The sequence below is a fragment of the Ornithorhynchus anatinus genome, chromosome X1 (assembly GCF_004115215.2).
Source record: "Ornithorhynchus anatinus isolate Pmale09 chromosome X1, mOrnAna1.pri.v4, whole genome shotgun sequence".
Taxonomy (NCBI): Eukaryota; Metazoa; Chordata; class Mammalia; order Monotremata; family Ornithorhynchidae; genus Ornithorhynchus; species Ornithorhynchus anatinus.
This window is the reverse complement of record NC_041749.1, coordinates 45405378-45422920: the sequence shown is the minus strand read 5'-3', so window position 1 is coordinate 45422920 and position 17543 is coordinate 45405378. Positions and strand designations below refer to the sequence as shown.

At 47.3% G+C, this 17543-nt stretch overlaps 1 long non-coding RNA gene across 1 annotated transcript in view; it reads right to left on the bottom strand.

Moving 5' to 3' along the window:
* Window positions 1-17543, bottom strand: part of LOC114806451 — a 65131-nt gene that overhangs the window by 35312 nt on the left and 12276 nt on the right. The window lies entirely within an intron of this gene.

Here is a 17543-nt window from a genome sequence, read left to right as displayed (position 1 = left end):
GGAAGAGTGTGTTGCAGGAGAGAATATCAGTCATACAGCAGGCAGATCTGCAGGAATCAGCTTCACAAGACTGAAAGCACACTCTGAGCACACAATTCTATACACACCCACTCACCTCTATAATAAGGTCCCCACTTGATAAGTGTGGCCTAATGGGAAGAGAACAGGTTTGGGAGTCCGAGGACCTGGGTTCTAATCCTGGCTTTGACACCTCCTGGCTGTGTGGCCTTGGGCAAGTTACTTAACTTCTCTATTTCTCAGTTCCCTCATCTGCAAAATGGGGATCCAGTACCTGCTCTCCCTCCTACTAAGATTGCGAGCCCCATGTGAGACCTGGTATCTTGTGTCTATCCCACTGGTTAGTACAGTACTTGGGTCATAGGAACCACTAAACAAATACCACAATTATCATTATTATTATTATCATTATGTAACAGCAAAGAGCACATTTCCTTCCAGGTCCTGGGAAGAGACTCCCAGTTATTCATTCATTCATTCATTCAATAGTATTTATTGAGCACTTACTATGTGCAGAGCACTGTACTAAGCGCTTGAAATGTACAATTCGGCAACAGATAGAGACAATCCCTGCCCAATAACGGGCTCACAGTCTAATCGGGGGAGACAGATGGCAGAGCAAAACAGAACGAAACAAAAACAAGACAACATTATCACGATGAATGGAATCAAGGGGATGTACACCTCATTAACAAAATAAATAGGGTAATAAAAATATATTCAAATGAGCACAGTCCTGAGGGGAGGGGAAGAGGAGAGGGGGAGGAGCAGAGGGAAAGGGCGCTCAGCTGAGGGGAGGTGAAGGGTGAAGGGGGTGGAGCAGAGGGTGGAGGGGGAGCAGAGGGAGCAGAGGGAAAAGGGGGTAGCTCAGTCTGGGAAGGCTTCTTGGAGGAGGTGAGCTCTCAGTAGGGTTTTGAAGAGGAGAAGAGAGTTAGATTGGCGGACGTGAGGAGGGAGGGCATTCCAGGTCAGCGGTAGGACGTGGGCCAGAGGTCGACAGCAGGATAGGCGTGAACGGGGGACAGTGAGGAGGTCAGTGGCAGAGGAGCGAAGCATACGTGGTGGGCAGTAGAAAGAGAGAAGGGAGGTGAGGTAGGAGGGGGCAAGGTGATGGAGAGCCTTGAAGCCAAGAGTGAGGGCTTTTTGTTTCTTGTGGAGGTTGATAGGCAACCACTGGAGGTTTTTAAGGAGGGGAGTGACATGCCCAGGGCGTTTGTGTATATTTCTCATGTATATTATATTATATATTATATTATAATTATATTGCTCATGATGTTCTCTGTGGTGACTCGGATAGTAATAATAATAATAATATTTGTTGAGTGCCGACTATATTCCAAGCCGTGAACTAAGCACTAGAGTAAATACAGTACAATCAGATCAGACCCAGTATTGACTTTGAAGTACTCAATCAGTTCATCCCCTCCTACTTCATCTCACTGAAATTTCCACCATTACCCTACTACAATTTCACCCCTCTAATGCCAAACTACTCAATGTACCGCTAACTCATCTATCTCACCTCCAACCCCTAACCTATGTCCTCCCTCTGGCCTGAAACTCCTTCCTCCTTCACTTTCCCCACTGTCACTGCCTTACACATCTCCTCCAAGAGGCCTTCCCTGACTAAACCCTCTTTTCCCTTAATCGCTCTCCCTTCGGCATCACCTCTGCACCTGGATCTGTACCCTTTAAGCACTTGATATTCACCCCACCCTCAGCCCCACAGAACTCACATAAATATTTGTTATTCACTTTAATGTCAGTCTCCTCCCTAGACTGGAAGTTCCTTGTGAGCAGGGAATGTGCTACCAACTCTTTTATATTGTACTCTTCTGAACATTTAACATAGTGCTTGAACAAAGTACTCAACAAATGTCATTGGTTGATTAGGACTCACAGTCTAAGGGGTAGGGAGAACAGGCATCTAATCTCCAGCTTACAGATGAGGAACCTGAGGCACAGAGCAGCTAAGTGATTAGCCCAAAGATGCCCAGCAGACAAGTAGAGAGTAACTGGTGTGCCATCTTAGGTGATCCTGAGCAACCTCTTGCTGGACTCTGAGAAGAAACTGGAACACCCAGAGGCTCATCAAGAAGCAGAGGAGCTGAAACAGGAGCCCCAGTGAACAGAAATTGCCATGGCAATAATAATAATAGCATTTGTTAAACACTTACTATGTGCCAGGCACTGGACTAAGCACTGGGGTAGATAGAAGGTGATTGGGTTGGACAAAGTCCCTGTCCCACATAGGGCTCACCGTTTTAATCCCCATTGTCCAGATGAGGCAACTGAGGACCAGAGAAACGAAAGGACTGGCCCAAGGTTACACAGCAGGCAAGTGGAGGAGCCGGGATTAGAACCCAGGTCCTTCTCCTTCCCAGGTCTGTGTTCCATCCACTAGGCCGTGCTATTTCTCATGAGTGTTTAATGTGTGCCAGAACTCACTGGCAGGTTTCAACCTGGGAAGCCAGGATGTGGGGGGATGGGGTGTCCCTATGCCCTCTGGGTTTTCCCCTTTCCACAAGGCTTTTCTCCATGCCTCCCTCTCCCTGTCTCCTGACCCGAGGACCAGCTTCAGACATCTGGAAAAAACCTGAGATCCCCTCTGTAGATCTAGAGACTGGTTCCCCAGGTGCTCATGACCCTGTACGTGTCACACTGCACTCCAGGAGCCCACAGTGGAGCCAAATGAAAATACAGAATCCCACCCACATCCTCACAAGCCCAGTGCATATCTCTGGAGATGTCCATACCCCCTGGCTTCCATCCCTCACTCCACAGCCACTGCTTCCCTGACTGAGGACCTGTTCACCTCTGAGCCAGAGGTCTCCAGAGAGGCAAATGTCTCCAAATGTAGGTCTGTAAGGCCTTGTGGTCCCTTCAGTGGGCTCAGAGGCAGCGGCTTGTTTCTCTTCTTTAGGGTTAAAGCCAGCCCTGCCCCACCCACTTGGGGACAACCACAGGGAACGGAGTCCCGGATGCCAGTGGAGAGGCCGCATCTGAGCAACAAAGTGCTGGGCAATTCCCTGGAACTGGGCAGTGCTCATCACCACACTAGCCCCCCTGGGGTCCCAGGAGGGCAGCTGCCAACAGCAGGACCCCCAGCAGCCGTGGCCTGGGGAGCAGAACTGGTTTAACTGGAAGCAAGGAGGGCAGAGAACCAGCATGGCCTAGTGGATAGAGCATGGGCCTGGGGGTCAGAAGGACCTGGGTTCTAATCTCAGCTCCACCACTTGTCTGCTGGCTACCTTGGGCAAGTCTCTTCACTTCTCTGTGCTTAGGTTACCTCATCTGTAAAATGGAGATTAAAACTGTGCACCCCACGTGGGACACGGACAGGGTCCAACCTAATTAACTTGTATGTACCCCGGTGCTTAGAATAGTGCCTGGCACATAGTAAGTGCTTAACCAAAACCATAAAAAAAGAGCTGATGACTCAGAGATCCAGACAGCAGAAGCCCCCAAACTGAGCCTGTGCTGAGGATTCCCTGGCATAGGTGGGTTGTGCAATGGACAACTGGGATATTTCTTCACATCAGAGGATTGTGAGGGATCAAGTGCAAAGATCAGGTGGAACAGCTCTTCAGAGGGTTGTCTTTATGGAAGAGCAGCAAGGCAGGAGGTTCCAGCATTCATCCAGCTTTTAGCACAGTGTGCCAGTGTGCATATAAGTTAGTTCCTTCTAGAGTGTAAGCTCCCTGTTGGGATAGAACGTATCTGCTATCTCCATTGTTCTCTCTCAAATGCCTGGTACAGTGCTTGGCACACATTAAGTGTTTAATAAATACCATTGAATGATTTTTTAAAATGGTATTCCTTAAGCGCTTACTATGTGCCAGGCACTGTACTAAACTCTGGGGTAGTAATCAGGTTGGACACAGTCTGTGTCCCAGTGGGGCTCACGGTCTTAGTCTCCATTTTATAGGTGAGGGAACTGAGGCACAGAGAAGTGAAGGGATTTGCCCAAGCTCTGTTCTCCCTCCCCATTAGAATACAACCAATCCATTTATCTTGTTTCTATCCCAACACTTGGCACATAGTAAGCAGTTAACCAACAACACAGTTACTGTTACCGAATCCCCCCAAAAAACCTAAGTGCTCAATAAAAATCCCGAAAAGGATAATGGGCAAACTGGTCTTTTTGACCCCATTCCCATCCATGGCTACAATTTCCCAGCAGCAGCAGCATCACTTTGGATCCACAGGGCAGCCGTAGCTCATTGTAGACATCCATCTCCCAGTGCCTTTACTACCAAGCAAACCATCTCTTTCAATTGTCACCATACTTCCCATCTCACAAGCCCATAACCTTGGAGCTATCATCGACTCTGCTCTCTCATTCAACCCACATATTCAATCCGTCACCAAATCCTGTCAGTCCCACTTTCACGACATCTCTAAAATCCATCCTTTCTTCTAAATCCAAATGGCTACCACATTATTACAGTCACTCATCCTGTGAAAAGCAGCATGGCTCAGTGGAGCCCGGGCTTGGGAGTCAGAGGTCATGGGTTCTAATCCCGGCTCCACCGCTTGCCAGCTGTGTGACTTTGGGCGAGTCACTTAACTTCTTTGTGCCTCAGTTCCCTCATCTGTAAAATGGGGATGAAAACTGTGAGCCCCACGTGGGATGACCTGATCACCTTGTATCCTCCCCAGCGCTTAGAATAGTGCTTTGCACATAGTAAGCACTTAACAAATACCACCATTTTATTTTTTTATTTTATCCCTCCTAGATTACTACATCAGCTTCCTTACTCACCTCCCAACCTCCTATTTCTACCCATTCCTCCATACTTCACTTTGATGCCCAGATTATTGTTCTATAAAAACATTCAGGACATGTCAAACCCTCCTTAAAAATCTCCAGTGGTTGCCTATTCACCTCCGTATCAAAAAACCCTCCAGAACATTGGCTTTAAAGCACTCATCACCTTGATCCCTCCTACCTCACCTCACCTCTCTCCTTCTACAACCCAGCCCGCATACGTTGTTCCTCTAGTGCTAACCTTCTCACTGGGCCTTGATCTCACTTGTCTTGTTGTCTTCTCCTGGCCCACCTCCTGCCTCTGGTCTGGAACACCCTCCCTCTTCAAATCCAACAGACAATTATTCTTACCCCATTTTAAGCCTTATTGAAAGCACATCTCCTCCAAGAGGCCTTCCCAGACTAAGCTCCACTTTTCCTCATCTTCCATTCTTTTCTGCGTCACCCCAACTTGCTCCCTTTGCTCTTCACCCCATCCCAGCCCCACAGCATATATATATATATCTGTATATTTATTTGTATTGATGTCTGTCTCCCTCAACTTCTAGACTGTGAGCTCACTGTGGGCACAGAATGTCACTTTTAATATTGTACTATACTTTCCCAAGAGCTTAGTATAGTGTTCTGCACACAGTAAGCACTTAATAAATACAAATGAATGAACTGTCTCACCTCGGACCCCTCGCTCACACTACAATCCCTTTTTGGAATCCCCTCCCCGACCAAATTACCCAGACCACAGCTCCTCCCACTTCCTAAACCCTCCTAAAATCCTACCATTCTGGGAAGCCTTCCCTAATTACTTCATAAAAGCTGAGGACCCCCAATCCAATGCCCATCCTTAGACCTTATATATTTCATTTCCATCTTCAACATTTAGGTAGCTATTCATATTTTTCTTTATTGGTTTGCTTAATTATAGCCAATTATATCCAGAGTTTGAGCATCATTCAAGGTCCTAGAGATAGTCATTCAAGAATTACTTTATGCAGATGACTGCACCTTAGAGGCCCACATCCAGGAAGTCAGGCAAATAATTCGAAACTGCTTCACCATATCAACCAGACTGATGATTAAATTTCAAGAAAAGTGAGGTGATATATCAACTTACACCAAGGAAGCCATACACACCGCCAAAACCCCTTCTTGACAACACGCAGCTAAAAGAGATGCAATGACAGACAAGTCCAACACATCCTCTGTGAAACTGTTAAGAAGAGTGTGACAGCACTCAAGTTCTACAGAGCTGTAGTGTTATCCAAGTTTCTCTATGGCTGAGAGACCTGGACCACACACAGACAGCATAACCAGCTCCTTGAGCAGTTCCTTCTACCAGCATCACTTACAGGCCATACTCAATACCAGTATCAAATGGCAAGATGAGATCATGAACAATGAAGTTCTGAAACGTAGTCGGACATGAAGATAATGTCAATGAGCAGCTTTGAAGTTACTCATCTTAACACAGCTAAGCTGGGTGGGATGTGCAGGAATGAATGATAGCAAAATATCCAAACAGCTGCTGTATGGAGAAACTGGAACACCGAAAGAAAGGAGGGCAGAGGAATCATTTTAAGGACATGGTAAAACAAAGCCTCTGACAATGCTGTAACCCAAGTGAAAACTGGGAAATAACTGCTGAGGATAAACCAGCAAGGTGTATTGTCATCAAGAAGGACGGGGCTCTCTCTGAGAAACAAAGAAGGAAAAGAGAAAAAGCATCAGGACCTGCAAACATTAAGCAGAGCAGCATTTTTTGTGTGCACAATATGGCCAGGATGTTGATCCCACATTGGCCTTTTCAGCCACACACATTCGTTGGTTCTAATCCTGGCTCCACGGCTTGTCAGCTGTGTGGCTTTGGGCAAGTCACTTAATTTCTCTGTGCCTCAGGTACCTCATCTGTAAAATGGGGATTAAAACTGTGAGCTCCACGTGGGACAACCTGATCACCTTGTATCCTCCCAGCGCTTAGAACAGTGCTTTGCACATAGTAAGCACTTAACAAATACCATCATCATCATAGGTGAACTTCACCATTAGTGTCGCTGTGGGCAGGAATGTGTCTGTTTATTGTTATACTGTACTCTCCCAAGTGCTTGGTAGAGTGCTCTGCACACAGCATTCAATAAATATGATTGACTGACTGGTGTCTTCTTTTAATACAAAACACACAACTACTTATTTCTCAATTTTATCCTGATGCATTTGTATCACTTCCTGTTCTATCCTTCCCTTCCCTCGTTCCCACTATTTGTAAATAATATTTGTCCATCTTCCCCCTTAGGCAGTAAGCTCATCAAGGGCAAGGGGCAGCATCAATCAATGACATTTATTGAGCACTTACTGTATTCAGAGCACTGCACTAATTCATCTTGCTTCTGTTATACTCTCCCAGGGGCCCAGTACAGTGCTTCCTACTTAATAAGCATTCAAGAAGTCCCTTTGAGTGACCAGTTGACTGACTGATTTACTGTAAGGCCATTCTGATTATGTGTTTCCTACTGACTCCTCCGTGTGAAAGCAAGGAGAACTGAGGGAAAATGTGAGAAGCAGCGTGGCCTAGTGGAAAGAGCAGGTCTCTTGGAGTCAGAGGATCTGGGTTCTAATTCTGGCTCCACCACTTGCCACCTGTACATCTTGGGCAAAGCACTTCACTTTACAATTTCCTCATCTATAAAATGGAGATTTCCTCCTTCCTAGTTAGACTCTGAGCCCTGTGTGAGACAGGGATTGTGTCTGATCTGATGATCTTGTATCTATCCCAGCACTCAGTACAGAGCTTGGCACGTATTATTATCGTTGTATTTGTTATTATTAACTTATTATTATTATGATTATTTTGGAGAACACTGCACAAGGGGCAGTGTGGCCAAATTAAAAGAGCAGGGTCCTGGGAGTCGGAGGGCCAGGTTTCTAAACCTGGCTCTGCCAAATACTTACTGTGTGACCTTGGGCATGTCACTTCACTTCTCTGTGTCTCAGTTCCCCTGTTCTCCCTTCTACTTAGACTGTGAACTCCATGAGGGACAGGGACTGTGTCCAACCTGATTCACTTGCAACTACCCCAGAGCTCAGAACAGTGTTTGACACATAATAAATACCATAACAAAAAAAGGGGGGCTGTGGAGACTTCAAAGGAGGACCGAGTCCCAGTGTAGATCCTCCAGGCTCCTTCAGCCTAACAGAGGGATCGGTTCCTATTCACTCCTCCAAGAGGTATGAAGCCCAGTGCAGGAAGAACTCTGATAGACACGAAGCCCAAGAACACAAAATTCTGGGCATGTCGAGTTCCATAACTTATGGTTCTGTACATGCTGTGAGGTTACTACAAGGGTAGAAGTGACTGGATTCTTAGCCTTGAAACCACGGTCACCACTGCATAGGGTGTCTAATTGACCCTCCCCTTAGAAAGCCCCTGAGCTCATCACCCCCAACCCCCCACTTGTCTTTACTCATCATCTCCTTGGCCCTCCTCTACCTGAGTCGGTTGTCAGCTTTCTACTCCTTCCCTTTTCCCTGGTCTCACCAGAAGGTAAGCTGCAGACTCCCACGTATTCTGGACTTGGAGGCACTGACTCATGGTGAGCAGAAGAGAACCTATTCAAGGTTTCACTTACAAAGTTCACTACTTAAACACAGATCCATTCAACTTTCCATTTACCATTCTCCTCTCCTCCTATCCATAAACATTCTTGTGCCCCTCTCCCCTGTTAGATCACCAGCCCTTCAAGGGCAGGGATCTTAATAATGACGATAATTTGTGCCATTAGGTGCTTTCTATGTGTCAGGTACTTAACTAAGGGCTGGGGTAGGAACAAGATAACCATCTCAGACACAGTCCCTGTCCCACTTGGGGCTCACGATCTAACTGGGAGAGAGAACAGATGAGGAAACTGAGGCACAGAGAATAATAATAATAATGGTATTTGTTAAGCACTTACTATATGCCAAGCACTGTGCTAAATGCTGGAGCAGGCACAAGATAATCAGCTGCTACATAGAGCCCAGAGTCTAAGTAGGAGGGAAAATGAAAGACTATATAAGCTTCTCTCTAGACTGTAAATTCACTGTGGACAAGGAATGTGTCTTTCGACCCTGTTGGACTGTACTCTCCTGAGTGCTTAGTTCAGTGTTCTACACACAGTAAATGCTCAATAAATACCATCGGTTGATTGATTATCCCAGGCGGCCCCACTGCATGTCCAGCTGTCATTCTCCTGGGTGGTGCTCTGGGGCTGGCGCAGTGGAAAGAGCATGGGCTTTGGAGTCAGGGCTCATGAGTTCGAATCCCAGCTCTGCTACTTGTCAGCTGTGTGACTGTGGACAAGTCACTTAACTTCTCTGTGCCTCAGTTCCCTCGTCTGTAAAATGGGGATTAAGACTGTGAGCCCCGCGTGGGACAACCTGATTCCCCTGTGTTTACCCCAGCGCTTAGAACAGTGCTCTGCACATAGTAAGCGCTTAACAAATACCAACATTATTATTATTATTATTAACTCAATCATTCCATCAAGGAGCCAGATGTCCTCCTCTCCCAGCATGTCTCCCTGCCCTTTAAGGGGCTGCCTTGCTAGAAGTGCTAAGGTCCAGGCTGGTGACATCCCTGTGCTGCTCTAGAAACCCACCCGGATGGCCTGTGAAGCCCATTCCCACTGATAAACCAACCATAGCTTTCCCACTCCCCACCACACAGCCACATCTCCTTTGAGGTCCCGGAGCAATAGAGCGTCCCCCTGCCCCCCATCTTCTGGACATCATTGTGACCCTCTCAGTCACATAAAGGCAGGCCAAGTCTCCAAGCTAAAGCCACCCGTTAACATTTCTCACACTTGAGGGGCTAATCCAGAGGAAAGCACTGTGCCTTGACAACCCATCATCATTTGTCTCACTGAAACTCTACGACTCCGGTTTAAGAGCCTTTTTTATAGACTCCTGTAACGGAGAAAGTGGACTCGTAACACATTGGCACTCTACTAAGTTAATAGCCATAAAGACAACTAGGGTTCCTAGAGGCATCCAGGGCCCTGCAAGTGCTAAGCTAGTAAAGAGGTGCCAGAGCTGTAGTTAGCCAGAGGATGGCCTTTTAATTGACTTCTCTCCTTCCCGGCAAAGCCAAGTGAGGAGACCTTCTGGCATTCAGGCAAGGCACTGACCAAGGGTATTTGCCTTGCCGTGGGACGTCAATGGCCTCTTGGGTTCTCAAAGACACTTTCCCTTCCCCTGAAGGAGGGGAGATGGGGATGAGGGGTTCCTGGCTGGGTTGGGATCCAGGAAGCCCAGGGTGCTGGAATATGTGGGGTCACTGGGCTAAAGTTCACTTTCCTTCATGGGGCTTGCACGGAGCACGTGTGTGGCCCTAGCTCTGTGCAATCTCTCCCTGTCCCTCAGCCCTGCCAGGTGGGTCTAATCCAGGCAGCTTCCAGTGGAGGGGTTGGAGTCTCCCATGGAGAACAATGGACAAGCTTCGAGGCTCAGGCTTCGGGACCAAGAACCGGCCCGGAAGGTTTGATGATGGCAGTCTAATGGTGGGTTGCATTGGGCTGTTAGCACTGTCCATCCCCAGTCACCGTCCCACTGGAGTATGAAGTTCAGCGAGGGGAGAGGCAGGCAGGAAGGGTCATGCTGCCAAGTACCCGTGCAGGCTTTCCACAGAGAGAACCCGAAATCCAGCAGCCTTGTGACTGCTGTGGTCTTCGACACCCAAACTCATTGGCTGTTGATCCTGTCGACTTTAGTCGGGTGGTTGTTGGTCAGAAACCTTCCTCTCTGATGGCCTGGTCCCAGCTGGCCTGCCCCTCCATGCAGAACTCGGATAAGAATCCAGGTTGGCCAGGCCTCTGTCTCCTTCCACTGGACCACCAACAGAGTAAGAAGAGGCCAGTCAGAGTGGGGGCAAAAGTCCAGTACCAGTGCCCCTGGGAAGAGTTGCCTTTTGTCCCAGTGGGCCTGCCCCAGCTCTGCCCCAGGGGAGCTCTGTACAAAGGAGGGATGCTGGCCTTTCCCACTAAATGGCAGCCACTCCACCAGCATGGGCAGAGGCCGGCTGGCAGTTCTGCTGGGGTGTCTGAACTCCCACACTGAGAAGTCCCCAGAGAGACATACTGGTTCTAAAATAAAGCCCTCTAGAAGGAGGGAGGAAATGGACACAGTTTTCCTGACAGTCACGGCCGCACCTCCTCTGCCCCACAAGCTGCTTTTGCAACTCAAATAGCAGCTCCTCCCCCAACGCCCCAGGTGAACACACATGATCAGTCAGATTCCTCGTGCTCATGGGAGTCAGTTGGGTACGGGAAGGGAGGGGGGACCTGGAAGGGATGCCTGATGAAGGTGAAGGGCTGGTGCAGAAATATGGAATTGGATGAGAAGATGCAGCCAGAGGTATCTCATGACCGAGGATTTTGCCTCCTGAACAGTTTCCACTCTCCTCTGCCCTGTGAGCAAGAACCAGTGAAAATGAATCGATCCATCAATCATTTTTATTAAGTGCTTACTATGTGCAGAGCACTGTACTAAGTGTTTGGGAGCATACAATAGAATTAGCAGACACATTCCCTACCCATAACGAGCTTACAGTCTAGCGGGGAGACAGACATCAGTATGAATAAATAACTTATATAATTTAAAGATATGTGCATAAGTGTTGACTGGTTGGGAGTAGGGTAAATATCAGATGTCCAAAGGTCACAGATCAAAGTGCATAGATGACATAGAAGAGAAAGCAAGCCTGGGAAAAGAAGGCTTAATCAGGCAAGGCCTCATAGAGAAGCTGTGATAATGCTTTGAAGGTGGTGAGAATTATGGTCTGGTGTTTATGGAGAGGGAGGGAGTTCCAGGCCAGGAGAAGGACATGGAAAAGAGGTCGGCAGTGAGAAAGACAAGACTGGGGCACAGTGAGTAAACTGGTGCTAGAGGAGGTGAGGTGAGATTAGGATGGGGCAAGATGATCGAGTGCTTTAATGACAATGGTAAGGAGTTTTTGTTTGATGTGGAGGTGGATAGGCAACCACTGAAGAGTGGGGAGACACAGATTGAATGTTTTGGTTGATAAATGATCCATGCAGCAGAGAAAGTAAGGAGTTCAGTTTCGAACATGTTTCATTTGAGGTGTTGGGAGGACATCCAAGTAGATATGTCTTAAAGGCAGGAGGAAATGCGACGTTGCCGGGAAGAAGATAGGTCTGGGCTGGAGATGTCGATTTGGAAACCATCTACCTAGAGATGGTAACTGAAGCCAAGGGAATGAATGAGTTCTCCAAGGAAGTGGGTGGAGAGGGAGAATAGAAAGCAACCTAGAACTGAGCCTTAAGGGATCCCGAACATCAGAGTGTGGGAGGAAGAGGAGAAGCATGGAAAAAAGACTGAGTAGGAGCTTTCAGAGAGGTAGGGGCAGAACCAAGAGGGGGCCGTGTCAGTGAATCCAAGGTTAGACAAAGTTTCAAGGAGAAGGGGGTGGTCTTACAGTGTCAAAGGCAGCTGAGTGGTCTAGGAGGAGTAGGATGGAGTAGAGGCTGTCAGATTTGGCAAGAAGAAGGTCATGGGTTATTTTAGAGAGGCTTGTTTCTGTAGAGTGAAGTGTGGGCGAAGCCAGATTGGAAGGAATCTTGGAGAGAACTTGAGGATAGGAAGTGGAGTCAGTGGGTGTAAACAACTTTCAAGGAGATTGAAGAGAAATGGTAGGAGGGATTGATGTCTGTTCCCCCCCCCCCAGACTGTGAGCTCGTTGTGGGCAAGAATTTTGACTGTTTATTGTTGTATTGTACTTCCCCAAGAGTTTAGTACAGTGCACTGCACATGGTAAGCACTTAATAAATCTGATTTAATGAATGAATGAATGAGGGAGATGGGGTGACAATTGGAGGGAGCTGTGGGGTCAGGGGAGGAGCTTTTTTAGGTTAGGGGATACACAAGCATGTTTGAAAGCAGTGGGGAAGGCTGTTAGAAAGTGAACAGTTGAAGATGGCAGTCAAGGAGTGAAAAAGGGAGTGGGCAAGAGGTTTAAAAAGATATAAAGGGATGGGGTCAGAAGCACAGGTAGAAGGGGCAGATGTAGAGAGGAGGGGAGATACTTCATTTTGAGTTTCTGCAGGAAATATATGGAGAATTGAAGATGATGGAGGAGAGGGTGGCGAGTGGAGAGGAGCATGGGAGATTTTAGGGAGATCACACTTGATGGTTTCAATAAAGTAGATGGGGGCAGAGCCGAGGTCCCTTCAGCCAATGCCTGGTCAGGACCTGGCAGGAAGGCACTAGGATTACGATCATAGACCAGAAGAAACCAAACTGGATTAGGATTAGGATTAGGTTAGTGTTAGTACTGATGGCATTCATCTAACAGCCCCTTGTGTGACACACTGTACTAGACAATGGGGAAGTACAAAATAAGATGTGACCCGCTCCTTGCTCACAAGGAGATGACACCCTAATGGGAGAGGCAAATGTAAAAATATCTACAAATAAAGTGGTAAAATAGATAAATTGAGTAGATAAGAGTGCTAGCCTGGGGCTGTTCCACACCAGCAAATAGAGCTAGAATCGGTTAATCAATCACATTTATTAATCGCTTATTTTGTGCAGACCACATTCCTAAACACTTGAGAGAGTATATTAGAGTTAGAAGACAGGATCCCCGCACTCAAGGAGTTTACAGTGTAGCAGGGGAGACAGATGTCATTATCAATTGTATTTATTGAGTGCTTACTCTGTGCAGAGAACTTTGGCATAGTGAGAAGATCATGGGTTCTAATTCCAGCTCTGCCACATGTCTGCTGTGTGATCTTGGGCAAGTCACTTAACTTCTCTGTGCCTCAGTTACCTCATCTGAAAAAAATGGGAATTAAGAGTGGGAGTCCAATGTGGGACAGGGACTGTGTCCAACTGATTAACTTGTACTACCCCAGTGCTTAGAACAGTGCTTAGCTCATAGTAAGCACTTAACAAGCACCATAATTATTATTGCTATTACTACAGAAGCAGCGTGGCTTAGTGGGATGAGTACGGGCTTGGGAGTCAGAGGTCGTGAGTTCTAATCCCTGCTCCACCACTTAGCTGTGTGACTTTGGGCAAGTCACCACTTCTCTGTGCCTCAGTTACTTCATCTGTAAAATGGGGATTAAGACTGTGAGCCCCATGTGGAACAACCTGATTACCTTGTATCTACCCCCGTGCTTAGAACAGTGCTTGGTACATAGTAAGCACTGGAATACCATCATTATTACTACTATTATTTACTAAGTGCTCGGGAGAGTACAATACAATTACAGATAGGGAGAGTATAAAGTTAATGTACACCCACTAATGTGATCACTCTTTCTTCAGAAACATTCTGGGCATGTCACTCCCCTCCTCAAAAAGCCTCCCATGGTTGCCTATCAACCTTTGCATGAAGCAAAATCTCCTCACTCTTGGCTTCAAAGGTCTCCATCACCTTGCCCCCTCCTACCTCACCTCCCTTCTATCCTTCTACAGCCCACACTGCACACTCCGCTCCTCTGCCACTAACCTCCTCACTATGCCTCATTCTCGCCTGTCCCGCCGTCGACCCCTGGCCCACGTCCTACCACTGACCTGGAATGCCCTCCCTCATCACATCTGCCAAACTAACTCTCTTTCCCTCTTCATAGCCCTACTGAGAGCTCACCTCCTCCAGGAGGCCTTCCCAGACTGAGCCCTCCCTTTCCCTCTGCCCCTCCTCCCCTTCCCATTCCCTCTACTTCCTCCCTCTGCTCTTCCCCCTTTCCCTCCCCACAGCACTTGTGCATGTTTGTATATATTATTTATTACTCTATTAATGATGTGTATATGTCTATGATTCTATTTATCCTGATGGTATTGATATCTGACTACTTGTTTTGTTGTCTGTTGTCTCCCCCTTTTAGATTGTGAGCCCATTGTTGGGCAGGGATTGTCTCTATCTGTTGCTGAATTGTACATTCCAAACGCTTAGTACAGTGCTCTGAACACAGTAAGCGCTCAATAAATACGATTGAATGAATGAATGAATCACTGACAGCACTAGAGGAGACCAGACACACCATTACCAACATGGAAGCAACAGACACACTTTACATTTCTCACGTGGTATTACTTCATATAATACAGTGGTGGTGTCGGGACATATGGCAAGGTTCTTTGCAGAAATTCACAGGATCTTTATTGAGTGGCGTAGGGGGAAAGCTAAACCCTCTAACATTCTGGAGCCACTGCATTCATCACCCAGGTCCCCTGATCGTGGGTGCTACCCCTAAGCCCGGAAACCTGGAGGCAGGATCTTGAGGAGGCTTGATGCTTAAAACCTAAACGCTGCACAAGAAGGCATTGAGTATTGTCGGCATACCTCCAGGTAGGGGACAGAGCAGTCAAGAATCTGACTGACCATATCGTATGAAACAGAGCAAATGGTCAACCTACCTTCTGTTCTCATCTCTGCTGCAGCTGCACCATAGGGATTTAGATAACTCTGACCGCAACTGAATGAAAAGCAATTTCCCCTGGGGCTAAAGGAAGGAGAAGGAGGGGTTGGGGCTGGAGTTGGCTTCAACTCCTCCCAGATATCTCATCTGCACATCCATCTACCTCACTTAACAAAACATCCCCTCCCTACCCAGGAAAATTCCCCTCTCCTAGTCAGAAAGGTGAGCTCAAAAGCCAGTCATTTGGGACTTTCTGCTGAAAATCCCAGTACTAGTCAATCATTGTTACTTATTGAGTGCTTACTGTGTGCAGAGCATTGTACTAAGCATTTGGGAGAGTCCAGTGTAACACAGGTGTAATCATGTACCCTGCCCACAAGGAGCTTGCAATCTAAAAGAATAAGTGCTGAGTGGCTGAGAGTGTGATGAACTGAGGGTTATAGAGCAATGTCTGCCCCATCCAGTGCTTACTTGGGGACATGAGGATCTCTTTCAACATCACCTACCTTGAAGCCACATGTCTCAGCCTTCTCTGCTCCCTCCTGAAAAACCCAGTTGGCCCAGCTATAAACAAAGATGACCTCCTTCCTAGGGGTAGGAGTAAATCCCTCCTGATAACATCCTCTTTCCTGGCTCCTTTCTCCTCCTCTTCCTCCACCTCCATCTCATCTCCTCTTTTTATCTCCCTCCCGCTACTCCCCATAACCATCAGTGAACTCGTTGACTCAACTCAAGGATGGTCCAGGGCTGGGCTTATCGGTTCATCTGTGAAAGGAATGGAGGGGCTGAGGATGGAGTTGGTTGTTCATCAGATCCTGGCTGGAGCCTGGGACCACTGGCCTTCACGAACCTTTAAGGGAAATAGCATGGTCTAGTGGAAAGAGCACTGGCCTGGGAGTCAGAGGGTCAGGGGTTGAATCCTGGCTCCACCATAAATCGGCTGTGTGACTTTGGGTAAGTCACTTAACTTCTTGGTGCCTCGGTTGCCTCATCTGAAGAATAGGAATTCAATACCTGTTCTCCTTCCTACTTAGACCGTGAACCCCATGTGGAATTGTATCAATCAATTTATTGAGTGCTTACTGTGTCCAGAGAACTGTATTAAGTGCTTGGGACAGTACAATATAACGAAGCTGTAGACGCATTCCCTGTCCACAATAGTCTTTACCCCAACTCTTAGTAAAGACGTAGTAGAGGCCCACAACCAAGGCCGAACCATTCAGAAAACCGGCTTGATTTTTCATTCCTGCTTTCAAACTGCTAATCACCTCATGTTCTTCCTAATACTACTGCTGACAAACTTGCTCTCCCTTGGCCTTCAGTGCCAAAGAGAACCATGTCATTAGAAACTGCTGGCAGCTGCAGCTACGATTTTGGTTTTCTACATGGGCTGTAGCAGGTGGAAAATTTTAGGCAATTTGCTCTCCAACCCCCACCTCGAACCACCTGCCTTCGACCCTAACTATTTCATTTGCTTTACCAATTCGCAAGCACCGTGGTGATGGGGGCAGCAAATGATTCTGTCCTGACCTCTCTGCACTGCTACATTCTCTCCTGCAGGGCCAGTTCACACTGCCATCTGCCATCACCCTCTGACAGACTTAATGAACGGGGGCAATATGGGAGTCAAACCTCTTCCAAATGAGCCCCTACAATGAAAACTCCATGGAATACTGTTTACCACTGGCCCTGAAGATTCACTGCATAACTGGATATGTGGATATATAGTACACCTCTGTTAGCGAACAAGCTCCCTGAGTGTGGGAAAATGTCTTGCTTCTGCTGGATTTGCAGGAGCACCTAGTCTGGTGACTGCCCAACTTACCTAGGGCCTCTTTAAAAAGAACTCCCATGGATTGGATTGGATTGTCTCTATCTGTTGCCGAATTGTACATTCCAAGCGCTTAGTACAGTGCTCTGCACACAGGAAACACTCAATAAATACGATTTAATGAATGAATTAATGAATTGGAACCCGGCCCCCTGTAACTTTCTAAATAAAGCAAATTGGCTGTAATTGCCTTGAACAAAATTCCAAACTAAGGGCAACCCCTCCAGTTTGTTGATTCCTAGATTCACACCCATATGCGTCCTTTACTTTGAGGTTTGATTCAGAGAAACACCACCCCCCATCCAACCCAACCTCCCTCTCCATTCCACACTAACCCAAGTCCTCCAGTGACTCCCCCCTCCCTACATCTTTTGGGGTTTGCCCCAGAGCAATCCAGCAACCCTACTACCACAATTTCCCAGTTACAATCCTCCCAGACTTTTTCTGTGTTTCTTGCTGTGGGCTTCTGACCCTTTAAGAGGCAAGCCACAGCCATTCCTCCGTAGTCTGG